This window comes from Empidonax traillii, unplaced genomic scaffold, assembly GCF_003031625.1.
Source record: "Empidonax traillii isolate 1590-97213 ecotype Southwest subspecies unplaced genomic scaffold, ASM303162v1 scaffold917:size418063, whole genome shotgun sequence".
NCBI lineage: Eukaryota > Metazoa > Chordata > Aves > Passeriformes > Tyrannidae > Empidonax > Empidonax traillii.
Genome location: NW_020956110.1, coordinates 308,430 through 335,158, shown reverse-complemented (window position 1 = coordinate 335,158; position 26,729 = coordinate 308,430). Strand labels below are relative to the sequence as shown.

The 26,729-nt window shown below is 45.0% G+C and overlaps 1 long non-coding RNA gene across 1 annotated transcript; it reads left to right on the top strand.

The window, feature by feature from the left end:
* Positions 1–625: 625 nt before the first annotated feature.
* On the top strand, positions 626–26,729 carry LOC114067433. The gene is made up of 3 exons (XR_003573396.1): positions 626–781; positions 4,939–5,097; positions 26,639–26,729. It is a non-coding gene; the product is annotated as an uncharacterized LOC114067433 (long non-coding RNA).

Below are 26,729 nucleotides of genomic sequence, written 5' to 3'. Positions count from 1 at the left end.
TCACGTGGAGGGAGGCAGCTGCGTTCCCATGGTTTGAAAGGGATGGAGTGTCCATGGAGCAGGATCTCCCCACTCTCAACGTCCCCTCGTGCTTTCCAAGTGCTTAGAATTCCTCACAAATTACAGTCTTTTGTGGTACAGAAAACTGTGCTGTTTTAACTGATTGAAGGGGTGGTGGTGCTGGGGGGGGAATATAATAGGTTGAGAAGTGTTTTCTTGCTGTGCTGGATGGTTTGTTTAGGCTTCTGTCCTGCATCAGGGTCTGAAGGAAGGGATCTTCCCATGCCCAATGGGACTCCCTGCCCTCTACTATCACATCCCTAAGTGTGGCTTCGTATATAAAATCAGCTATCAGCTGTAGCACCTCCATATGCTTCAACTGCTCAAACAGTATAAAGGAAAGGAGTTCTCAGATATAAATCCCAGATTGCTGATAGTTCCTGGGCAGTGGGCAGGTGTTAGTGTTCATTTCAGGTGGTAGAATGATTATTGAATCCAGTAGGAAACCTGAAAAAAAACCCACCCTCACATGAGGAAATAGTTCCCAAGATGAAAAACATTTAAGTTTACACTAGAGAGACAATAAGCAGATTATTGACTTCAAGAATCCCACTTTCAGGAGGCTGTGAAAAGAGTCGGGAGAAGGGTCCAGAGATCAAAAGAAGACAAAGATGTTAACAGATCTTCCTGAGAACAAGAATGTGGCAGCAGGAGGGAGACTTGTCAGAGCCATCTAGGGTGACAGCGTGGAGGGCAGAGAGAGACCTCCATACTCTATAAGGTAATCTAAAGAAATGGCCCTCCCTGCTCACAGCAGAAAGAGCTGAGAGCTGGCAGCCGGCACCAGGAAGCCCTGGGGAGCTGCTAAACAGCTGTGTTGCATATATTGTTTTTTGAGATTTGTTTTTTCAGAGTGGTTTGGTTTATAAGATCTGCCCAGAGTCTGGAGATCTGGGCTCTTCGCACTGCCAGTGGTGGAAAACAAATACTTGGAGCGAAGTATTTTTAGCTTGAGCATGACTCTGTGGACAAAAATCATCTGTGGATCAAATATTATTTTTCTAACTTTAAAAAAAAAAAATATCTTCAACATCCAGTTTTTCAAAATTACGGTGAATTCTCACAGCTTTGCCCACAATTCGTGTATCCATCCGTCTCTTCATCCACACAAATCCAGTTTAAATTGTAAATTTAAGCACACACTCAGGTGAGTGTTATTTGTTTAACACCTGGTTGCACTAAGGTGCAATAAGAAGGGCAGTACATGGGCTGATGTCAGGAATCTGGCAAGGATAAACGTTACTGATAATAAATGCCGAATATGCAGCCAGTAAATATTCATAGAAAACAGCGTTGCCTTGCTTCCTGCTGTTTTATTTATTTTATTAATTTTTATCCATACTATGTCCTAAAAAACATAGGATTTATTCTGAAGAAACCCCTACACAGTTGTTGGCTTTTAGGAGAAGAGAACCCTCAGTTTAAGGGTAAGAATATATTACAGGTAGGAGACAGTAACTAGAAGAAAAATAGTTGTTTCCCAACGGTGTGGTGGAGTTGAAAGGCGAAAAGAATTTGCTGCAGTCTTGTGAGAAGCAATCACCCCTTGGGATAATCCAAACTAATAAACCCTCTCTTTTACACTATTAAGAAATTTCTTCCTACATTCTTAATCCACCACATTTCCTGGTGCTAATGATGTGGGCACTTCTTTCCTCAAATGTGTCATTCCCATTACACTTGATATTCAAGGAAATCTCATTTCTCCCCTCAAGACGCAAAGGAACACAAGCAACAGGAAGCAATTCTGTATTTTGAAAGACCCGAAACTCCACTGGGTTGTGTCCTAAGTAATTTATAATACATAAGTAAGGGCATACCTTTTACCCTTTTTTTTTTTTTTGGTGTAAAATGCCCATTTCACAGCTGTGCTACCAACAGGAACTCAAAACATCCACGTGCTCTGAGTTAAATCTCAGCAATGGCTGCAACTCACTTCCCACACCAGCACAGTCCAGGTGCCCAGAGCTTGGGAATAAATAAATAAATAAATAAATAAATAAATAAATAAATAAATAAATAGAAAATGGAGAAGAGTAACCACTCTATTTAAAGATGTGTCCCACAGCTGAGGATCCCAGCTGTAATCCTCATGTCCAAAGAGAAGGAAGGTGACTGGGGACAGGAGGAATGTTTGTGCCAGTGGGCTCTCACCTCCTGAAGATGCTGCTCTTTTGAGGAGGCTCTGCTTCCCTGAAGAACTGTGGAGTTGGGGAAGGATTGCTTGCTTTGCCCTGGAAATCTGTAGAGCCCAGTCTGACTCAGGTGATTGGCAAGAAAACACTGTTTTAAAAATCACTTCTGTTGAACTTGATAGGAACTGTGCCACTGCCTTCAGAGGGACCTGGGCCAGGCCCTGACCTGTTGAAGAAATAACAGTGACAAGGCTGGTTTCCCTCCTGGCCCCAACTTTTGGCTCTTCTGCCCACCCCAGTGTTTACACTTTCTCAAGCTGGGCTGGTTTGATTGCAGCAGCACAGACAGGCCCTGCATCCCTCTGACCCAGCGTTGTGTGGAGCTTTTTTTGCTCATCCAGCTCCTCCAATTATTGAGGGAATAGCCTCAAAGAATCTGAGGAATCACAGATATTCTGGGGGAAAAAAAAAAAAGGTCTGTTGGCTGCGAGTGAGCGTGTAGAGGAGGAAAAGAATGATCTAACATCTTGATTCAACATGTCTGTTTTATCAGTCATTTGCTCTGAGTGGGTAGCAAAGATATGATCTAATAGGTGCAGGATTCTTATTTCCTGTGAGAAGCTGAGCATGCCTTTTGGGTGAGATCAGAATGTTTTTATTTTGGTTTGTTTGCTGAGTATTTTTATCAGCTAACATCAGTGGCCACGTGGCAAGAAGCATTTAAGTCAGTATGCTTCAGACTATATAAATATCATTATGATCTTCTGGCTCTTTTATAAAGCTTTATAGTGTATATTCTCTAAATCTTTCAAGGCTTTATAGTGTGTGTAGCCCAAAACTTTCAAGTGATGTGCTAATTTTCTCTCCGTGTGGCCCAAGCCCATGTTCATACTTAGGTATAAAAGTTACTATTTTCCTTCGAGAAAATACATTTAATAGTAGTGCAATCATCCTCGGAGTTTACTTCTCTCAAATTCAAGAAAAAGAGATAAATTAGAATGAAATCAGAATTGCCATCATCTGCCCTGGAAATCAGTGGTGTATCTGCAGTGATAAGCGGCTGGATTGACATCCACAATCATAGTTAGGCATCTCACTATGCCTGGATTTCCCTGGGAATTCAGACACTTAATTAGGATTTGGTTTGGTTATCTCTGTGCACCTGGCTCCCTGCCTGGTATGAAGTGTCAGCAGGATCAGCCCCCTCAGCTCCTGTGCTCGAATCTGCCAGGATCCTTCTGCAGGCAGGGCCTTGTGCTCCCCAGTGACTCCAGTGGAGTCAGGAGAGCCTGGAAGCTGCTTCTGTGGAGCTCGTTTGGGAATCTGACTCTAAGTTTTATTACAAATGAGGAGCTTTCCATACCTTTTTTATTTTTTTTTTTTTTTTTTTTTTGTCTGTGGGGTGATCTCTTTGCCTTTAAGGTATGACAGAAGCAGAAGAGGTAATTGGAATAGGTTTGCAAAATACAAGGTACAGCAAGGAATTGTTCTGGTAATCAACTTTAAAAGGTTGGGACACTGAGCTTCCTTCAAGGCAGGTTCCTTTCTTCTCCCTGGATTTAGAACTAATCAGTGCTCCAGTGTATACAGCACAAACATTTCCACTGGGAAAGGTTTGGAATGACTGGAGTGACCCGAATACAAGTGCTCAGAAGGCAAAAGTGTAGCAAATACATCCCAAGCAGAACCAAACAGCTCTTAATGCCAAGCCAGGCTTGCACTGACCTCGTGATGCCACGGCCTTGCATTTGGGTGTATTACAAGGTGTATAAATAGACAAATGAGCTCCCCCTACCAAATAATCCAGATCAAATTCCTGGATTGGCATATCTTGGTTGTTATTCCTCCCTTCACCCAGCTTTGTGCCATCTCCAACCTTTCTCAGCAGCAACGCTGCCTCCTCCTCTGAGCTCTGGGATATGATTGAATGGCACTGCCCACAGTAAGACCCCTGTGCTACTACCAGTGCTGTGCCTTTTGGACCTCCCAGACTATTATCTTTGCACTTTTGGATTTTATTTTCCCCATGGAGCGGTTTCTTGGCCGTCTTCAAGCCATGACTTGGGTGCTCAATCAACTTTTATAAAGAACTACTTTAAAGCTGATGTTCTGTGAAATGTACCCTGGGGATTTTTTGGGTTTATTCTGTCAGCTCCACCACTTCTAATCAAACAACTTTATAACCATAGAATCACAGAGTGGTTTGGGTTGGAAGAGACCTTAAAGATCACCCAGTTCCAACCCCCTGCCATGGGCAGGGACACCTTCCACTAGCCCAGGTTGCTCCAAGCCCTGTCCAACCTGGCCAAGGACACTTCCAGGGATGGGGCAGCTAAAACCTCTCTGGTTGTCAAATCATGAAATAATTTTAAGAATTTAAGACCTGTGTTCCATTGAATCAAGAGGATTGATACTCTCTGTGTTGTGAGCCTTTGGCTTTAGAAGTGAGTACATCTCCTTATAATTCTTACTTGAAATCGATGCCGTGCTGATCCTTTTCTAGTCACAGTTCCCAAGTTTCTAGAAATGCTGGCACATAAACTATTTTCTGCATCTTCCGTGCTTTTGCCAGATTTCTTATATAAAAACTCTACAAGCTCAGAGCTCCTTGGACAGCTTTTCAAAACTCTGAAGTGTAAATTATCTCATATCTGGATCCAGGTAACCCTGAGGTGACTGAGGAAGCATCAGGGAACTGTCTCCGTATGGAGCTGTAATCTGTTGCTTTCTACTCCACAACCAGAACCCAGAAAGGCTCCAGAAGAAGATGTTGCAGCCTTGAGCAGCTTCTTTCCTCGTGCCATGGCTGGAAAAGTACCGTGTGTAAGACTGACAGAGTCCACATCACAGCGGGGCCTTCTTTAAATGCCTCCAAGGCTTGGAAAACAAAGATTGCTCTAAGGTAGGAGACTACAGATAAGAGAATTCTTTTCTGTATTTTCCTTGTGCTTTGTTCATCAGCTCATCTTTTGTGTTATGAAAATTAGAAGTTCAGCTGTTTTACTGGTTGACACTTTCTGCAGAGTGCAAAAAACCAAACTGCAGTTTCATCTCCCAACACTTAATGTACATTTCCAGAGGAGACAACTGAGAGAAAGGTGCATTATCTTTATAAAGGAAAAAAAAAAAAAAAAAGGAGAAGCCCACTCCACAATTACTTTTCAAGACAAACATTTGGGCATTTTGCCAGAAAAACATAAAATGCTGTCCCTCATCTGCAATGTGCATCTCCCCCTTGCAGCTTATCCCAGTGACTGCTCTCAGGCCTTTGAATGGAACCTAGAAAAAGTTGTATTTCAAGGAATAGCCCTGGAAAGCTTTGATTCATTGCTTGTGTTCAGGATTTGTGAGATGTGCTGTAATTGCATATGTTATTACTCTTGCAATATTTTGTATTACGTTACTGCACGTTTATAGACCAAAACTTTATAGACAGATAGAAAGCAGCCTGAGAAGGAGGGCAGACATAAATCAAGGTATAAAACTGCCCTGAATAATATTTTATGTTTCACTATATTGACCTGGAATTACAGGATAAAGACATTTTCCACTGGTGCCCTGTTCTTTTCTTGCTTTCCCGGTGTGTGTGTGTGTTTCAGGCTTGTTGGAGTTCTCCATTAAACCCAGAATCTGTATCAAATGGAGCTGCAGTGTGCTGCAGCACAGGGAGGTTTCAAAGCAACAATTACTCCATTATTTCAGCAGAGATTACCTGTTTGAAATGAAACCCACACTGAATCCTTTCTGACCCGGTCCTTATTGTGATACTGATAACAAGCCACACTTTCCAGGCTTTATCTTACCTCCTACAGGGTAATCTTTGCTTGTGGGGCTTAATTCTGCTAATAGCACCCTTGACTGGTTGCCAGACAACAAACACAAGGAGGTGAAAACTGAATGGCTCCAGTCTGACCGCTGATAACTCATAGAGACTTTTTCTTCTCAGAATTCCCTCCAAAATATCCAAGTTAACCGGTGGGCAATCAATCACATTCCTTGTATGCTTCCCCCTCCTTCAGATTGGTTATTCTTTGAAAGAAATTGTGATGATCTTTTCTACAGTTTCAGATTCTTCCCTACCCCCCCCCCCTCCAAACAACGGTAAATAGTAATTCCAGATGGTAGAAATTACTTTTAAATTAAATCAGTTAATCCAGGGAAGGTATGCTTATCTAATTCCCCTGTTTTCAGTGGTAATGATGCGATGGAAATGGGGAAAACTGATGTGCACTGAAGGTATGCAAAATAGTTTGAGATTGTAAAATGCTTTCCCCCCCACCCCCCTTTTCTGATTTACTGTCCATGAAAATGAATTATAGACTCGTGAAGAAAACAGAAGTTTTTATTTGCTGAACTCAATAGGCTTCTTTCTGGGGACTTGAACTTTGCAAAGTGCTGAAAAAAAGATTACTGCATTCCACGGGCAATTTCTCTGTTTGAACCAAATGGGAGGGATGACAGTGTGCTCTGCTCTGCCTTTCTGCCTCCCCAGATAAACCTCAGGGCTGTTCATTGTTCCTCTGCTCTGTGTGTGTAGAAGCAGAGCCTTAAAAACTCTGCTAAATTATGTATTTGAGCCTGGACTTATCTTTGGTTGTGGCTGCCCCATCCCTGGAAGTGCTCAAGGCCTGGTTGGATGGGGCCCTGAGCAACCTGATCAAGTGGGTGGCATCCCTGCCCACGGCAGGGGGGTTGGAACTAGATGATCTTTAAGGTCCCTTCCAACCCAAACCGTCCCATGGTTCTATAATTCTGTGATTTAACCAGTTCCTCTCAAAACCGAGGAGTGCAGAAGATCCTCAGCACCTTGCAGGTCTGGACCACGTGTGAACCAAAACCATTATCACAAGCAGGACGGTGTAAATGGATCTGAAATCAGTGCACATGCATTAACTCACACCAGCTGAAGGTTTGGTGGGGACTCATTTGTTTTTTTTCTCCAAAGTGATTTTGCTTTTACCATCTGAGTATATGATTATAAGGTAACCAGTTAGTGCTGAGGGGGAATATGGTTGGCTTCACTGGAAAATATAAAAGTATCCACTGTTCCTTCAGGGAAATCATTTTAATAGATAACAGCATGTTGTACAATGTTTCATCAGTGATATTTAGATCTAAATTAGGAGCAGTTGTGAGATGGGTTGCCGATTTTCTTGTGATAAAAGGGAAATAGTTCAAGAAATATGGACCAGATGTTATCTTAATCCGATCCTCATGTACAAGAGCACACTATGAGACAGTAATAATAGTCCCTTCTACCTGTTTCTAATTTTCCTGCTCTGAAACACCCCCTGTGAAAAATAGATTAAACCAACACATCATTTATGAATCGGCACTAGCGGGTTGGAGTTTGTGTGGAATGCGGCGTGCGTGGCACCGACCGGAGGGCGCAGCCACCAGATCCTGATCCATGTTTGGAAATGCTCCTTTGACAGGAATGTTTGAGGCAGCAGCTCTCAGTGATTTAGAAGGAGAGTAGCCAGTTTGGGTTTGAATCAGGCCTTTGGTTCAGCGTGTCCCTACACAGTTTCAAATTTGTCATCGGCGTTTCTAGGCAGTGCACGTTATACAATCCTCAGCAGGCCAAGGGAAGAGGGGGTTGATCCTCAGCTGCTGTAAATCAACACTGATCCATTGATTTAGATGGAAACTGCTCTGATTTGTACCATCTCATGGTCTGGACAAAGTGTATTAACTTTCCCCATGAAAATCCTTCCCAACAAAAAGCTCCATTCACAGTGCCGCTGCATAAGCAGTAACTAATGTGTCTCTGTTCTCGTAATAATGTTTAATACCTGCATCATTTCCTACTTGCCGGGGCAGCCGAAACATTACTCTTTGCATTGACGTAAGAGGCCGAGTGCTGGGCATTTGTAATATTTGGGACAGCTTTTTCCACGGCTCCCTGTCTGAGCCGAAGAATTTTGCCAGTATATTCACATCTCTTGGCATTTTCGTGCCAAGGAGGCGTTTGGGCAGCTGTCTGGCGGCTCAGGAGACAGGATTTTAATTTTCCTTTGAGGAACACGAGCAATAGGGAAGTAATTTATTCAGCAACAGTCAGAACTGTGGGAACCATGGGGGGGGGGGAGTTTATTCACTGGAAGTAGCAATAGCTGTGAGGATACCAACAGCAGTGTTAATTAGACTGCTTTATCTAGGCTGGTCACCTTCACATTTTGGATTATTCCAAGCTATTTAGAAAGCAGAGTAAAATCCCATTTTCCTGGTTGGATATTTTCATATTGCTACGAACAGAGGAAACAAGAGCAGGCAATGAGACAATTAATCTTCAGAGCCGACCCACACAGCTGGCTGGCTGCTCCAAGGATTCCACGAGGACAGAACCAAACTTTTCCTTTTGAAACAAACTCCTTTGGCCTTACTTTTGTTTTTAAAAAGAATGGATATGCATGAGAGAGCTGAAGAGGGACTTTTGACAAGGGCATGAAGTGCAAGAGGGAATGTCTTCAAACTGACAGTGGGTAGGGTTAGATGAGATACTGGAAAGCAATTCCTTATTGGAATGTGAGGGTGGGCAGGCCCTGGCACAGGTTGCCCAGAGAAGCTGTGGCTGCCCCTGGATCCCTGGAAATATTCTAGGCCAGGCTGGACGGGGCTTGGAGCAATCTGGGATAGTGGAAGGTGTCTCTGCCCATGGAAGGGGTTGGAATGAAATAAACTTTAAGGTGCTTTCCAACCCAAACCATTGGATGATTCCATGGTATAGCATTCACAGATGGATTCACCCCTCTGGTGTTTTTTGGGTGTGAGGTATTATTTCCAACATATTTAAAGATAAATGGTCAAACTTACACTGGAAGGAGTGGCTCTGAAGGGCCAAAAGAATCAGTGAATCCTGGAATAGTTTGGGTTGGAAGAGACTTAAAAGATCATCTCATTCCACCCCCTGCCATGGGCAGGGACACCTTCCACTAGCCCAGGTTGCTCCAAGCCCCATCCAACCTGGCCTTGGACACTTCCAGGGATCCAGGGGCAGCCACAGCTGCTCTGGGCAACCTGTGCCAGGGCCTGCCCACTCTCACAAACAGGAATTCCTTCCCAGTATCCCATCTGTCCCTGTACTCTGGCAGTGGGAAACCATTCCTTATGTCCTGTCCCTCCATCCCTTGTCCCCAGTCCCTCTCCAGCTCTCTGGGAGCCCCTTCAGGCCCTGCAAGGGGCTCTCAGGTCTCCCTGGAGCCTTCTCTTCTCCAGGTGAACCCCCCCAGCTCTCCCAGCCTGGCTCCAGAGCAGAGGGGCTCCAGAGGTTGTGGGCTCACGTAGGAAAGCTGGAATATCAGGAGTTCCCTTCAAATATTTCTAATCTGTCTGTGCATCTATGAATACCCATGGATGATATATCAACACATGAGGGGAAAAATCGTTCAGTATTTCTGTAGGAAAATATTTTTATTGTGTTTTAGGCTGTTAATCCAACAGCTGCCATTTTATTTGTATTGTCTCTGTACCTCAAGGCCCTGCTTGTCTTTTGAGGGTCCAGTTTTGTTTGGTTCTGTACAAATGCTTGCAGGGAAACTGTCTTGAGTCAGACAGCGTATTAAGGTGAGACAGGTGGATCAACAGGAACTTGGATCATAAAGGAATGGCAGAAGATGTGAAAACAGAGCCCGAGTTGCCACATGCCCTGAACTGCTCACATCAATGGCAGAGCTGTCATTTGGGATGAGAGTGCCTCAGGAATGCACATGGGAAACTTGATGGATTAAGGTAGCTAATGAGAGAATAAAATGAGAGGAAGAAAAATGCGGAGTGGCTGAAAATAGTTATAGGGGAGAAAATCCACCTGTGGATTGGGAACACTCGAAAGGCCGGAGCAGCAGAGCTGGTTACACACATCTAATCAAAATGCAAAGTGCAGTTTAGAGCTCTCAGTGCTAAAAGACACCAGTGGTGGTGTTGGGGTAGGTAGGTTAACACTGAAAGTGTGTTACTAGTAATGACCAAAGACCTTTAGCCCCCTGTCCAAACCCCTTTTTTACTGTATGGAACGGGAAAGTAAACTCGATCATGTTGGGCTATTTAGTAAGCTATTAGTGCATTCATCTTTTCATCATTTGACAGGTGGAAGTAGTAGTCCAGCTTTTAGTTTTAATTATAAGGGATTCCAGATGTAGAATAGGACATAAATTAAAACCAGATCTGCTCATATGTCTTTTCAAAGTAAGCCAACTTCAAGGTATCTGCTTTTCATTTCAAAATGTTATTAAAGCTATTACTAAGAAATTCATAGTCTTAGCATGCTCCAATAATTGACACCTTTAAAGTGACTAAACAGATTTAGAGTGTGCAGAAAAGTAAATTTGTCTTAGAGAATGACTCTAATCATCCATTTACATAGAATGGACAAATCAGTGTTTGTGTTGGGAACGGCTGGGCGAGCAGCCTGTCTGCATGGCTCTGGCTGCCTCCTCCTCTGCCTGACCTGGCTGCTGGTGTTAGCTTAGGTTGTTTCCATGATTATGCTGCTGTACGAGGCAAGATAAAGAATTAAGGGCTGATCCAAAACCAGTGAAAGTCAACGGGATCCTTTTGATGAGCTTTCTGTCACAGTCTCCTCCTCTCATGTTGAGCTATGCTACATTATGTTGCAAGTAGTTTTTGTTTTTTTTTTAAAGAAAATTAAATCCAGAACCAATTTTTTTCCCCAGTGATAGCGTTCTTAAACCCCTAACTGTGCGAGGAAACCTGCAGATCCCTCTCCAAAAATCCTTCCTTTCCCCGAGACCTATTTAGCTGGTGAGACGTTACAACCGGGCAAATAACGCCGTGCATCTGACTTCATAAAAACCCTGAGGTTTCCAATAATTAGAATGATAGCTGGCAAGTCTGATAAATTAGAGAAATAACTTGTTTGGTGTAAACTGAGCCTGTTTCTGAGGCAGAAATGTTAGGCTTTTATCCTCTGGAGTGTGATTGAAAGGGTGAGAAGTTAATTTGGCAGCTTCGCTTCTATGGTTTCATAATGTTTCTCCTCCCCCCTCCCCTCAGCTTCAGGGAAGGACTGTGATTTCAGTACTTTGCGCCTGCCCTCATACAAGGCAAGAGCATGACCCGAAACGAAACCCCTCTCCCCAGGGCACATCCTGAGCAGTAACAGCTTGGCTCAAGTGTTTCTTATGAACAGCCGTCCAGAGCACTTGATCTAAATCATGCCATTTCCTTCACAGTATGGCACAGTTAACAAGTCAGTGCATCAACACAATCTGCAGATGGCAGTTCAAAAGGTGCACGTTCCCCAGCAAGATAAAGGGCAATGAGTTCCATGGGTTAGCTCATTACTTGGATTCAGGCAGGGGCTCCGTAGGGGTGTGAGGGAGGAAAAGGGGGCAGGCAAACCTCGAGAATGCATGTCTACACAAATAAAGGCATCGTTGCAAGAAGCACGTTATTGAAGTAAAGTGCAAACAGCTTGCAGAGCATGGCTTCCTTCAGAGGTGGCTTGTTTTGCCCCCGAGAAACAAGAGGAAGAGGGGAGTGAAACCAGAGGAGACACGCAGTCTTCATTTATCCACCAGGACAACATTCTCTTAGCAAATCCCCAAAATCTACAAGAGGCGAGAGAGCTCGTGGTTGATCTGCATCCTCTAGGACTCAGGGCTCTGAGCAACCTGGTCTAGTGGAAGATTCCCAGCCCCCAGGGGGGGCTGGAATTAGATGATCCTGAAGATCCCTTCTAACCCAAACGATTCCTTGATTCTGTGATTCTATCCTGCTCGGGAAGGAACCTGTTTTCTGGAGCGTCACAGAAGGGCTTCTAGAGAGCAGTGTGCACTCCTGCACAAATTACATTAGAGCTAAACATCCAGTGAAGAATCTCTGAGACATATTAGTTCCTTAGACTTCAAAACAAGGTTAAATTGGAACCATATTGCTGGAATACTTCTTAGCTAACATTTATATTACTTCAGTTACCAAATCCAGACTAAGTCCCAGGACTCGGCAGGGGAGAACATAATATATTAGGAAGTAAGATGGGGGTGTGCACTTCTGGCCTCCTATTTTATATAAATGTACAAAAAGTTTCCTCACACTAGCAAGGAAATGACTACAAGGCCCTAAAATGCCGATTTCCAGCGGCAAACGAGGGAAGTCCGCTGCCCCTCCTCCCCTCTCTCTCCCCTGGCCATTCTGTGTGTGCCATGCCTTGGGGATAGTTTGGATTACTTGGAGTAAGGCTGTTGCATAGAAGCTCAGGTATCAGAGCAGATAATTATACACATATAGCGAGATACAGCAAAGGTCTCAGTGAATTGTCAGAGGATGAGATACATCTCGGGAGACCAAACAAGCCTCCCCTATACTGATCTTTGTAAATGAATCTCTTTGGGAACTATCAAGATGGTGCTTTACCACGATTTTCACTGCTGAGGAAAAAGGAACTCTTCCAAGCTGTTTGTTTTCCAGGTTGTATCAAAAGCTGGCGAGTGAAGGTTGTTTTTTTTTTTTTTTCCTTTCCTTTCTGCGCCTACGTTGGTTTGAATGCCCTGAAAGGCGCTAAAATATGTGCTGAGCTGGGAGCTCCTGCGGCAGGGAAGTTCAAGGCAGGTTAGGCAAGAGAGGAACGACAAACCCCCCTTCCCCTGCCCATAACTCCAAATCTACAAAGGCTGACTTTCCGGTGAACTCCCTGCTCTACATCCCAACTCCTGAGGAGAAACAGTGCTAAAACTGGGCAGGGCAAACCCTGAGTGGCTGCTAAGCAGAGGTGTGTTGGACTGAGTTCATTCCATGTGTAATTGGATTGATTTAGGAGGGTTATGCCAGCGAGAAATTTGGCTTCAGGCTTTTGGGTGGTGTGTCATGTTTCTTTATGTAACTTATCGAACAGGTGCTTAGCAACAGCATCTTCCACCGGCTTATCCAGAAATCTTCGCTTCTTTCTTTCATTATCCCTTCTTTAATATCCTTCCAAGCTGTGCTGAGTTAAAAAATGAGCCAAGACTTCAGGCTGTGCCCCACTGGGACACGCAGGGATGTTTCACCAGGCCCTGTATCCATTTCTTTCGTACAGCAGTGCCTGGTAATTGCTGTTTTTTCTCCATTCAGCGAGATAAGCAAAGGATAAAGAGCTGTGAGTCTGGCAGATTTTTCTGGATTTGGTGAGTTCAACCTTAAGCTAAAGCAGCTGAAGAGAACTGGGTGGGAAGGAGCTGAACTTCCTTTCGTTAGGAATGTTCCAGCTTCTGCTGAGAGCGGTGGAAAACAAGTGACCTTTGATATTTCAACATGGTGCTGTTCTTGCACACTGTGTGCACCAGGATTGTAAGAAATACTGTATCTTCTACCCCTTTTCCAGTCTCTCTTGGGAGGACATGAGGAAGCAGAGATGAGCTGTCCTTGTGCTCAGCCTTTCCTGTGTATAAGCACAAAGCCACGTGCCCTCTGTGCTCTCTGTGGTTTCACTGGTGTGGAGCACAGCTGGTGTAGGTGATGGAGAGCCTCATTCCTGACATCTGTGGCATCCACAACCTGCCCAATCTCCTGTCTGTGGCCATGCCTTTCACAGGCACTGCTTGCAGAGAAAGTGCTGTTTGCTTTCTTGTGTTACACCTTAAATTCAGCCTTGTAAGATACCCCTGACAAACAAACAGGCGTGACTCGTGAAAAGGATTATCTGACAAGGTTGCTTGTAACAGCAGGAAACAGAACTTAGTGAATTAGGTCCCTTCCATTCTCATCATCTGTGATTTCCCTCCTAATGATGGATGCCAGAGAAGAAAGTGGTTTGTGCTGGCAGTTCTTACTGATCAGCGTGCTCATATTTCTTAGAATTGCGGTGGAAATCTCTGGTGCTGTGCTGAAACAGAATCTCAGACCCTCACAGTGTCTTAGACTTCCAGAAAACATTCTGCACCTTTAGAATGAAATACTTGGGTTATGATAGCACATGAAAATGGGGGACTCTGGTGTGCAAGGAGCTCATATGCTGAGATATGAAATAAAGAGATCAATCTCATGTATTCCGAGCGGGGCACACAGACCTGGCCCTCCTGCCTCCCATCCCATGCTTTCATCGTGAAATCACTCAGTTCTTTCAGCTGGATCTCCAGGCTCTGTTCTTAGCACTGTAGTTTCTCTGTCCCTCATGGAAAGCCCAGGGCTGGGCTTCACAGACTCTCTGCAACTCTATCCCTTTGGACTGTAATTGATTTGGAGTCAGGTGGTGGTGTAACATAACCCCTATGGAATCTGCTGGGGAAGTTTATGGCCATTCAGTTAAAAAAGAAAAAAAAAAGAGGAAAAAAAAAAAAAAGAAAGAAGGAATATAGAGGGGGAGTAGGAAGTCAATTGAGTTTGAGTTCTGGGATGCGAAGCTGTGCTGTTTCTCAGCCCAAGGAGGAAAGCTCGCAGAAGCCTTGGGTGTGGAGAAATCTGTCACCAGCTCATGCACCACAGTCCTGCTCGGCCTGGCCATGACAGACTGGGGATATACAGAGCAACCTGTCCCCAGCTCTGGTCAGCCTTTGAGCCAGTGAGGAAAAACAGAGGATTGCAGAGGGAGTGCAGAGAATACTTTTAAAAAAGGAAAAGAAAGAATTGCTCAACTGATGGCTCTGCACCGCCTGGTTGTGTGGCTGTAACACATCTCTGGACTTCTGTGTCCCCTTACCTAAATTTCCAGGGCTTTTCTGTAGCAAAGGAAGATATTCCAGTGTGGCTCCTAGGTCCCTTGGGGCACTGCAGGCAGCCTCATGTTGTCTGCAGGTTCCAAAAACTGATTCTAGATTAAAAATCCTGAACTGAAATGGGAAGATCTCCATTGACAGCTCTGGATTTTCTGATTTGGCAAATTCATCTGGGGGGATAGAGATGACAGGCCAAAAACCCCTGCTCTTTCTGTGACAAAAGAATCCCCTTCACAAGGTCTTGCAGAGGTTTGAAGACATTGTTTCAGGTGCCAAAAGTCCTAGAAAAGATTTGTTGTGCAGCTGGTGGTGGGCTTTGCCTCTGAGCTACACTGCAAATACCAACAGTGTTACGTGATAAGCATTATGTGACAACATTATGTGGTAAGTATGTGATAAGCAAGGCTGTAATTTTGTCCAGGTATCCCTGCCTTGCTGAAATCCCAATAAACAGAGTGAAAAAGGCAGCTGTGAGGGCTCAGATTGTGACTGGATGTAAAGTACTGTGAGACAAATACTTGTAGCTTTGCTGCAGCCGTGGTGATTTACTGATACAGGGGAAGCTGAGTCTGTGTTGAGCTGTAATATTTGTCAACAGGCCCATTTGTACAGCCAGAAAAATAATGGGCAGGCCTTTGAACACACAGGCTGGGTATTATTCTTGCTGCTGTCATTGCTGTAATCCAGGATCCTGCTTTCCAGGAGGAAGGGAGGGAGCCAGTTCTCACCCCAGGCTGTATCAGCGTTCCTCTCTCTCAGGGCTATTGGATCAGTCCCCATCTGACACAAAATGCTCCCTTACAGGGTGTGCATGGAGGGACATCCTGCTGCTGCCACAAGTCACATCGTCACTCCTGGACACAAGTGAGGTGTGAGGGATAGAAAGGAGAAGCTGAGGAGAGAGAGGGTTTGCCTTTAAGCACTTTAAGCCCTGAGTAATGAGTGATATCCGAGTTGCATCAGCCACCCAGACATCCTGGGAGACCTCAGGTCCTTGACTACTCTCCTGTGGTGCATTTTTTTTCTTTTGCCACCCAGAGGTTCCTCCAGGCAGTACTAACGTGGGGAGGTTTCCTGAGGGAGGAGTAAGGTAGTGAAAGGACAAGGGGGAATGGCTTCACACTGGCAGAGGGCAGGGTTAGATGGCATACTGGGAAGGAATACTTCCCTGGGAGGGTGGTGAGGTCCTGGCATGGGTTGGCCAGAGAAGTTGGACACATCCCTGGAAGTGTTCCAGGCCAGGTTGGATGGGGCTTGGAGCAACCTGGTCTAGTGGAAGGTGTCCCTGCCCATGGCAGGGGGTGGAACAAGATGGTCTTTAAGGTCCCTTCCAACCCAAATCACTCTGATGTTTCAGTCCCTCTGCTATAACCCTGAGCAGCACGTGCAGTGGGTGCAGTGCCCTCCTCGTGCTTAGTGTCCTGCTGATCCTTCTCCCAGGACTGTCCTGGTCCCTCTTGGCAGTCCCACTCTGTGAAGTCACTGTCACACATCCTTCACACACCAGGATCCTGGCACAGAGCTGCCTTTGGGGTGATCCCTCTGTCCCTGGGGTGCCCCAAAGCCCTCCAGGGCTGCGAGCTCCGCTCTGTGCTGTTACCCTGTTCCACCTCAGTGGAAAATGTGTTTTAAAAAGGTTGAACCCAGTCAATTTGTAGTGAAAAATAACCTCCTATAGGAAGGTACAAATCAGTCAATGAAAACAGTAATAGGGACTTCTGAATTCCTCCATGACTTTCTTAACAGAGGTTATCATTTCCCGCTGCAGTTTGTTGGATACTTCCCACATCTGTAGCTGCTCCTTTGCCATTAAGCTCTACCAGATTCTTCCACAGGGGTGATTTTTTTTTTTCTTTTAAAGAGAAAATACTGAAGCCCCATGTGAAAACAGGAAACTCCATGAATTTTTTATAGTGAAATTTTTCCACTAGGGAAACATCCGTATTTTACAGTTTGCAAAATGTGTGGGACCATAAACTGTAAAACCGCACGGAGAACCACAACCCCTTTGTACTTCAAAAATAGACATAAAAGTAATTTCTCCAGAAAGAAGGAGCATATTTTTAAAGGTGAATATTTGTAGGGCTTATAAAAGCTATTGGCCTGTTCTTGGAAACGGAATGATCGTGTTTAAAAAAGGAAAAGTCACAGATTGTGGTGAGTTTACTGCGACTGAATCATCTCTGTAGTATGTGCTCGACTGGAGCTGCCATAGCGCAGCTGCACGAGGACGTGCAAGGTTCCCACCCAGCATGGGAGCCTCTGGTTCCACACTTCCCCTGGGAGATGAGGGGCAGGAGAGATGGTGCAGAGATGGGCAGGGAAGTGGTGAGGAAGGTCAGGAACAAACCCGGACTGCTTCATTTCTCCCACACTTTACCAGCCAGTGGAGCTGAGCTGGAATGGGGGGAAAGGAAGATGTTCTGGCCACAGGACTGCTGTGTGTTCCCTCCACTCTGCAACAGGTGGGAAGGGGTCATACTTGATTCTCCCAGTCCTCTGGGGGTGGTGCAGGGATGACCACACTGAAGGCTTTGAACCAGAGCTCCATCTCACCCTGTGGCTGTGTCATTGGCAGTAAAAGAGACAGACACTTCTCTCCTCCTGTTCAAATCAGCTGGGCTGCAGCCAGGGCTGTGCAGGACCCTATCAGGGCTGGTCTTTGGAGCTGCCCAACTGGGAGATCCTGCACATGTGGCAGGATGGTGGGTTTTAGCAGATGCCCTGAGCCATGGGACAGCACAGGGATGGCATCACAGGATGTCAGGAGGTATTTCAGACATCCACTGTGGGGGTGGGCAAAGGGGAGGTGGCTCTGGCTCTCTGTTGGTGAAATGAAGAACCAAGGGCAGGATGTGTTCAGTAATTTCATCTGAAAACTGAATTGGACCAGGGGCAGGTTGTAGTTGTAGGCAAAGGTGCTTTGGAGCTGGCAGACCTTGTGCCCGCCACCTGCTCAGTGCGTGTCAGACCTCGGGAAAGCCATTTCTTCCGATACTGCTTTGGTGGAGAAGCTGGGGTGCTTGGAGGAGGTGGCCTTTCCCAGCAGCAGCAATCTTGCTGTCCCCTCCTTCTCCCCCAGCAGCAGGAGCAGCAAACCTCACTCTTCTCAGCTCTTTCCCCTTTCCCTTCCTCCCTGACTTTCGTCTCTACCTCTGCGCCCAGGCAGGAGGGGCCAGTTCCTGGCATGGCCCTCTCTGTGGGTGACAACATTCACTCCAGCCTGTGTGGCAGAGGACACTTTATCTGACCCATAATTTGATAATGACGTCCTGTTTATCCAAGTTTATCCTGCCGTTTCATATAGATAGGAATGTACTTTTCCATGCGCTGCTCAGCCCTGGTGCTGCTGCAGAGCGTTATATTCTGGTCTGCTGTTTGTTTACAGCTGCCTTTCATCTTCAATTATCCACTATATTTTAGCAGTGGATAACTGACTGATTCCTGTATTCAGGCCAAATCCCACTTGTTTGGTTCATGTGAGTAATCTAAGGAAGTCTGACCCTTTGTTCCCTGATCTGTCTGGGAATGCTTGCACGACGAGGGGTCTGCAGGCATGGGACCCACGAGCAGGAGTGGAGTCCTGGGGCTGAGACCCATCTTCCTTTCACTCCATGGGCACTGGGGAAGGGCAGCAGTCCCTGAGCATGGCTCTAGCACTAGAAACTCCCCCTGTTCCTGGCCAGCTGGAGAACATAAATTTTTACAGGCCGTTGGTACAGTGTGGAATATCCCAGCTGCCTTTCCCCTTCCAGGGAGGGGTGAGACAAGGCCTCGGGCCATTCCAGTTGGACAGAACTCCCGAAAAGGGCAACCAGATCAGTTGGAAACACTCGAAGTTCCAAACTTTCCCAGTTCTGTGCAGCTGTCATCATTAGCACAAACAGGCTGGTGCTGCCAGGGCTGCCGGGCTTACCCACTGCTGGGGCTCGTTTTACACAAAATCCCTGCCCTGCTCAGCTGGCAAATGTAGTTTTTTTGGATACCTTCCTTTAGCTGAGCTGCAGAGTTCTGATAGTGGTTTATCTCAGGATGGGGGCTGCAACCACTCCATTTTTCCTGCCTTACCTGCTTAAAGAGACCTGGCATATGACCACTGCAGAACATGGACCAGGGTGAGGGGTGTGGATTTGGAATAATTCATTTCTTTCTGTCACATGCCACCACCACTTCCACAGTGGGATCACCACCTGGTCCGTCATAACAGCATTTCCTTTGGACCTGGGAGCTGTGGGTTCAGTTTTCTGCTGTGACAGATTGTCTCTGTGAGCCTCAGTAAGTAACTTAGATTCCCTCTGATTAAGTGTCATGTGTAAAATAGTGATTATAGTCTGACCCTTCATCGCTAATGCACATAAAAGAAAGTGAATTAATGTGAAGAGTCAGCCATTAAAATGCTGGGAGCCCAAGGGAAAGGAGCCTCTGCCCTGAGGAGATGAACTAATTGGGAAGCACTAAAGTAAATGGATGAGGTAGCTGAGGTTTGGGGATGAAAGGGGTAAAGGTAGGGACAAGGTGAGGCGGGAAGATGCAGTTGCTGGAAAACAGTTGGCAGATGTGGAAGGAACATGAGAGTGTTGGAACCAGAGTCACAAGGAGGGGAGTGAATGGGAGAGCAGGAGGTGTAAAAAAACCTAAGGAAAGCACTCTAATTTTTGAGGAGAAACTTCATCATTCAGGAACACTGTTTTGAGCCCGTGGGCTGGGAAATGAGGAGGAACAGGAGGATGTTGGGGTGGTGCCTCCCTCCCTGAGGTGGCTGCAGGAAGATTCCCTGCCCTGCTCACCAGGATCACTTGGGCTTGATAACTGAAACCGCACTGTAAATGCCCCAGGCTGAACTGCTTGTCCCCAGGGTCTATCTTTGTCTTGTTTATTTGTTGATTTACTTGTGTTTTTTCTTGAACAAAGCCCTCATTGTCTGCTCTTGCAAAGTGGAAATAATTTGGGGTATAAACTGGCAGTGTCTGGGTAGGGCAGTGGGTTTACGGGTTTGGATGTTTGCAGAGCTTGTAAATAAAGTTACCATGCAGAGAGCAAGAGCAATCATGGCAATTAAGACCTCTGGTGCCTGAGCTGAGCAGTTTGGCTGAGCTCTGACCGTGTCTTGTGGGCTGTAAAGACAAGATAGTCTCTGAACAGCTGCTCCATGGCTCACTGGTGGGAGCCTTATAGCTTCCAGCTTTCCCAGTCTTTTCCAATGTAAGGAGAGTCAAATGTAACATCAGTTCTTCAAAAGGCTTTATCCAGGATCCAGAGAATTACAGAAGTGTAATAAAGGTGTTTATATGGACAGATAAGTACAAAATAGTGGACATGTGCATAAATATGACTCACTTGGCAAAAGTCATCATGGTAACTGTGAATGGAAGTCCCATCTTAGAAATATCTTGGAGTTCTTTGGAGGGATCAGTGAGCGAGTGAGTAAGAGTGATCTGATGGATATAATCCTCTTGGGAATTCCAAAAGACTATACATAAAATTCCCCACAGAAGGCTTTTATAATGAAGCTCATCATCCATGGGATAGGAGAGAAGCTCCTTGCACTGATAAATAACCAACTTAAACCAACAGGATGCAGAGAAATAAATTATCAGACCTGGCAGTGAGGGAAGTCGATTCCTGGGCTGGGGCCTGTGCTGTTCAATGCACTCCTAATTGGTCAGGAGAGGAGAGAAAAAACAGTGAGAAAATCTGGTGGTGAGGCAGGATTTAGTCAGGGGAATAAAGCTGTTGATGGATAGGGAAAGAATGTAAAAGAGCTTGGCAAAAGTGAGTGATTGGTCGACAAAATAGAGGATGAAATTCAGCAGACCTACCTGTGAATGGAGGCAGGCTGGGAGATGCTGGGCTTCATGTAAAAAGTGAGGAGCTTTAAGCTCACTGCTGCCACGCAGGAGAAAGATGCAATGGTCAATAGTTTTCTTGGATACTTCTATGAAAATGTCAGTGCAATGGTTGATAGAACTCAAAAAACCCCAAATCGTGTTTTAGGAATTACTAGGAAGGGAGTGCACATGAAAAGAGAAGATCATGACACTGTTCTATAAATCAGTTTATTGCCCACTCATTCAGTGTGATGAGCAATTCTTGACCCTCATCTTGAAATCACACAACTTGAGTTGGAAGGGACCCACAAGGATCATCCAGTCCAGCTCCTGGCCCTGCTCAGGACACCCCAGCAATCCCACCCTGTCCCTGAGAGCCTTGTCCAAGCACTCCTGGAGCTCTGGCAGCCTCGAGGCTGTGCCCACTGCCCTGGGGAGCCTGTCCAGTGCCAACCACCCTCTGGGGGAAGAACCTTTTCCTCTTATCCAACCTAAGCCTTCCCTGGCACAGCTCCAGCCATTCCCTCAGGAACCTTCAGAGAAGATCAGGGTTGGGATCATAAATGATTGTCCTGTTCTTCCTTCTCTCCTGGGTGTCTCCTTAGTATCATCACTGGGAAAAGGATATTGATGCTTGCTCTGACCCAGTATGACAGTTCTCAAGCTCTCACCTGTATGTGCTGTACTGACAAACATCCACTGGACATTCAAACTCACACATAGTCTTGTATTTGGGGAGAGTGAGGTCTAATCTCACTCAGGGGTAAGAAGGCAGTTTCAGTTCAATTAGACCTTAAATCCAAATCAGACCTCAAATCCAAATTAGACCTTAAATTCAAGCCAGCACAATCTCTTAAGTTTGTCACCTTTCTAGGGCAGAAGGTCTCTGTGAGATCATCCCATAAAGAATTTCATCCCATAAAGAAGTTCAAAGGACGTGGCCCCTGAGAAATTAGACAATATGGTCAATAATCTTGAAAAAAAAAAAGTTCATGGATGCACCTGTATTTGCAATTGGAGGCAACAGAAAATATAACTTTTGTTTAGGGACTAAACCTTTAGCTGATTGTATCCTGGCCTCTTTCACCAGTGGAGGCCTGGAAACTTCTCCCTGTGGAGGCTGGAAATGCTATCCTCATTCCCTCCAACTCCTCCTCATTCAGAATGCTGGCACAAGAACATGCTAAGAAGATTTGGAGAGTCTTTTTTAGCCAAAACAGTATTGGTTTTCCGAGCTGCAAAAAGTGATGATCCACCTAATGCTGGTTCTTTTCACTGAGGATGTGACGTCACCACAGCGTGGCTGCACTTTGTATCCCCATTTGCACCATTACCATTCCCACAGTTTATCCAGGAAGTTGCTAATTTCATTGAGGCAAAATCAGCCTGTTCTTGAAGTGCATAAAAAAATCCTCCTTAGCTGGAAAGATTGGAACAGTGTACCTTGAAGATAAATAAATGCAATTTTCTCTCCAGGCCTGTTGTCATCTGCTGTTTCCATCTAGAAGGCAGATTCCAGAGGTTTGAGGATACCTGCTGAAATGGTAGTGAGCCTTGGGAGAATTGAGGAATGCTCACCATTTTCACACCCCCGTTAAAGAGGTCAATAAAAGGCTTCAAGAGGATTTACTTACCTGCAAGTTGTTTTCTTCTGAGCTTTTCTTGAATTCTGACTGTGCTCACGAGATCTTTTTTTTACTTATTATCCTTCTGTTCTCTTTTTCAGCTGTCCAGCAAACCTGATTTCTACTAAGTAATAACAGGGAAGAGTAGAGGGAAAATCACTAATGGTGGATCTCTTTCATCTTGGGGCTTTTTTTCACCAGAAGACATTTTATTAAGACTCATCCTGAATTTTTGTCCAGCAAATTAACAGATTTCCACCTGCAGTATTCAAGTAGTAACCACATCACTTATTTTTGCAGGAAGTGTGAAACAGGAGAGACCAGGAGCAAATTTAATAAACTGGATATGTGAGACACCATCACTTAATTTAACTGGATTATGCAGTTTAGTTCCTGTCCAAAGTGGCCTATTGGAAAATAGGAGCCACTACACCTTTTCAGGACTGGGAATCTTGATTTTGGCTTCCATGTATATCTAGAGTGGATGTTACCTGTCAGACTTGCAAGGAGCATTCCTGCTTCTTCACCAGGAGGACTTAGACCATCTGGGGAGGAAAATTCTGGTAGGAAATTCTAATTTGCATCATTTGTCAATTTTAATACATTCATAGGTGTCATATCAAGCATCCAAGCTGCAACGGACCTGGGAAAAACATTTTATAGCCATTTGGGGGTATGCAGAGGAGTATATTTGGGATTTATAATGACTGGGAAAAGAAGAAACAGTTCCTTACTTGTACATGAACTCTTAGCAATGTGGTAGGCACAAAATCTCTCCATAGCTTGTTCCTGGATCTCACCTCTGTGGGTTCTGCTGCAACTTACAGATCCAGGGGAGGTGTCCTTGGAATTTACAATCGGGACATGTTGTTTTGGGTTTTTTTTCCCTTCATTCCTGTTGTTTTTTCACCTGCAAAAAAACAAGATTTACCCTCCCCTCCTGGGTTTTGAATATCTCAACAAGTTCCCATAGCTTTTCAACACTCCTCCCCAATACCTCACTGCAGAGCAGGGGGTAAGATACTGTCTTTCATCTGCTCGTTCGTTCGAGTCACAGAAAGCCCCTGGGGCCATCCACAAGGATATCTCACGAGGATTCAAGTGTGGATTTTCCTCTTTGACCTTTTCCCGGCCCTGGGGCATTCGCCAAGTGAATTCTGTGGTCGTGGCAGCTCACCTGAAGATGCAAGGAATACAAATCCACCCATAAAGGTGTTCCCACAGGCACTGCTGTCCAAGAGACCTCAACTGCCTGTATGGATACATGAGAAGCAGAAGTGGAATCCGTGTGGACGACACATCTTGAACTATAATTACCATACGGTAAATAGTCATTCTTTATTGTGTTGTCAACAGGCAGGGAACATGCTCTGATGTGGGGTTTGGGGTACTGCTGACAGAGCTAATGGATGAATCCTGAGGGAAGATTCTTTTTCCCACGTGACGCTCAAGTCCCTTTTCTTAATTGTAAAAACATCTGTAAGAAGAACCGAATGAGTTGTAGGCCTTGACAGCTGATCTTCCCAGGACTCACTCCGCAAAGACAAACGTGTCTTGTGCTTGTCCTTTATCTTCATCCGAAGCATTTGCCAAGAGGAGCATCTGAATTCTGCTGGAATTATAATATTCAGTTTCAGATTTTCCATCTTCAGGAGAGAAGGGAAGCTTCATATTGTGGCAGTAATGAGGTTTTAAGAGTTATTTTGGGTAGAGCCAGGGAATTTAGAAAGGCACTTCAGGGTTTTCTACCTTTGTGTGGAAGGTTAAAGAGGAAAAGAGCTTTTATTCAGCTTTGGTTTGGTATGAATTAGATTGTTATGAAGAGATGTAATTTTTACTTGGATGTTAATAGTGACACTGGGGCCACGTGCAGATGTTAACACAAGCTTCTTACAACTCAGCTACTTGTCTAACTCCCAAAATAAAGACTGAATAGAATTAAGGTGTTTCAGTCTCTTCCAAACATAGTTGCCTAAAGCAACTCAGGCTGTATGTTCCCTAAATTATCTATTACATTTGTTTCCCTGACAAGCTCAGAGGTGGATATCTCCCGTGGAGGAATCTGAAAAGACTTAAATAACCTTCCTCCGGATTTTGTTCCTCAGAGCCTTTTCACTTTCATGGCTGGCAGGTAGTTCTGAATCTCTCCCAGCAGGTATAAATTAAGCAAGGACTTCCTAATTTCAATTAGATTATCTTGTCAAAGTAAGGTTGATAGTTAATTATCTCAAACACCTTCACAGATATAAAATACTTGCAGTGCTTTTTAATTTACTGGAGAAATGCCATTGGAGAAATTTATTGGAGAAACCTGCTGGCTGGAAGCTAGATGTGTTTGAACTGAAAATGGGACCTTTTTTTTAATGGAAGGGGTATTTAATAATTAAAGAACCCAAAGACTGTAGCAAAAGGCCTGGTAGTTTGCCCATCTTTTGAAGTCCTCACATGAAGACTCGCCGCCTTTGTGGAAGGTTCGTGTCAGGCAGCAGCGAGCGACACTCGGTCGAACACGAATTATTGGGTTCAGCACAGGGGTAACCCAGTGAAAGTTAATGACCTGTGATATATAGGAAATCACACTGGATGATCTAATGGTTTCTTCTGGCCTCACACTCTATGAATCCATGAATATGTATCCTCTGAGGTTGCCTGCTGCTTGTGTTCCTAAACAGGGGAACGGGCAGAGGCCGCTGCGAGAGAAGGATTTATGTTTATTTACTGGCATCCCTTGTCCTTTAGCTACATATTCAGATGGTTCACACCCAGATTTGTAAGGTCTGGGAGAGGATTTGGAGCATTTGGGAAAGCGTGGTCGCTGGTAGCCTCTGCTGTGCGAGTTTGATGCTGTGAGAAGTGATTCACACAGTTCCCAAAAGGCGCTGCCTTCCAGCCCGTTACCACATCTTGGCAGCGTTTGAAGGGCACCCTGTGAGCATGAAAGGCAGGAGTGGTGACTCAGAGAGCCACAGCGAGGGGTAAGAAACCCTTTCTGGTGGAATATGAACACACAAAAATACATACACTTGTGTGCAGGGCTATTTGAGGGCGGTGCAGCCTCGGTAATTGGGCTCATGTGTCTGTCTAGAAATGGCTGTTTCGGCCGCCTGTTTAGCAAAGAAAGGCTTTTCCCCGCATTTTATTTTTCTGGAAGGACACTGGGAATCCAAAGAACTCTTAGAATCCATGAGCCATCCTTGTGCCATGCTGTGGCTGCCCATGTGTACTTACAGCATCAGCTTCCTGTGGCTGGTTTTGTTTTGTTTTCCAATTGGGAGGGAATATTATCTTTAAACAGACAAGAAAACGAAAACAACTGACTAAAAATCTCCTTCAAAATAACAATCAAGGAAGCCAGGGTGCTCGCAGGAGGAAAGGGATAATGACTGATGAAGAGGAGAGCCACCTGAGGGGAAGAAGTGGCAACATTCGGGGAATGCCGGGGAGGGAAATCCTGTCTGTTTACAGGCTCGGTTTTTCCACACCTGTGGGTTAGAAATGCTGTCATCTGAGGAGTGGCCCCATATTACAAGAAGGTCAAGCACCAAGCAGACCTAATTAAAAGCTCATTACAAGAGACAATCTCCATTAGCATGCCAAGTTTCATGCAAATCCATTAGCACCAGGGCTCTCTTCGGAAGCTTTAAATTCCAGTCCTGTGCCCCAGGGACTGGAAACCGTGGCCGGTTAATTTGCCATTCTCAGTCTGTGAACATTAGGCACAGTCCTCTTACTTTCTGGATTATTTCACATTCCAGCAAATTAGTTTTATCCGTTCTGAGAACATTTTAACAAAGAAAGTTCTTTTGGCATCACATGGATAAAATAACAAGGGATAAAAGAATGAGCAGTTCCCCCAATCAGGAACAAATAACTTTAAATCTCTCCTGAAAATGCAGCCTTTCCTGTTATTCCCACCCCCCCCCTTCCTTTCATTTATCTTTCGGCAGTCGGATTTTTTAATTACGTCTCTGCAGCCAGATTCCCCTCCCTCTCTCTTTATGAGGGTGCTCTCAAGAGCCATGTTTTTTCTTTATGCCATTGTAGCAGAACTTGACTAAAGATCTTCAAACTTGTTAAGTATAAAAGTTGGTAAATGATACTATTGTTCGAGTTAAGGGTGGGGGGGAGAAGGGGGGAAGGCAGTTTATCTGTGGTGGCTGCAGGGAGGGGGAAGCTTTGGGAGAAAAAAAAAAAAGAGGGAAAGAAAAAAAGGCTCAAATGAACTGAAATGGATCAAAGTAAACAGAGACATCTAAAAGCTTTTGTAAGTTAAAAGTGGCTATCTGTTGCAAGTCCTGCCTCATTAACTACTGATAGAAGCACTGTCTTGGCCTTCCCAGATATCTAACGCTGACCGCCTCTAACGAGATGAACTCGGGGTTATTCCCTCTCGCCGCTCCCTGCACGGCTGCTTAACCTCAACCTCTCCAC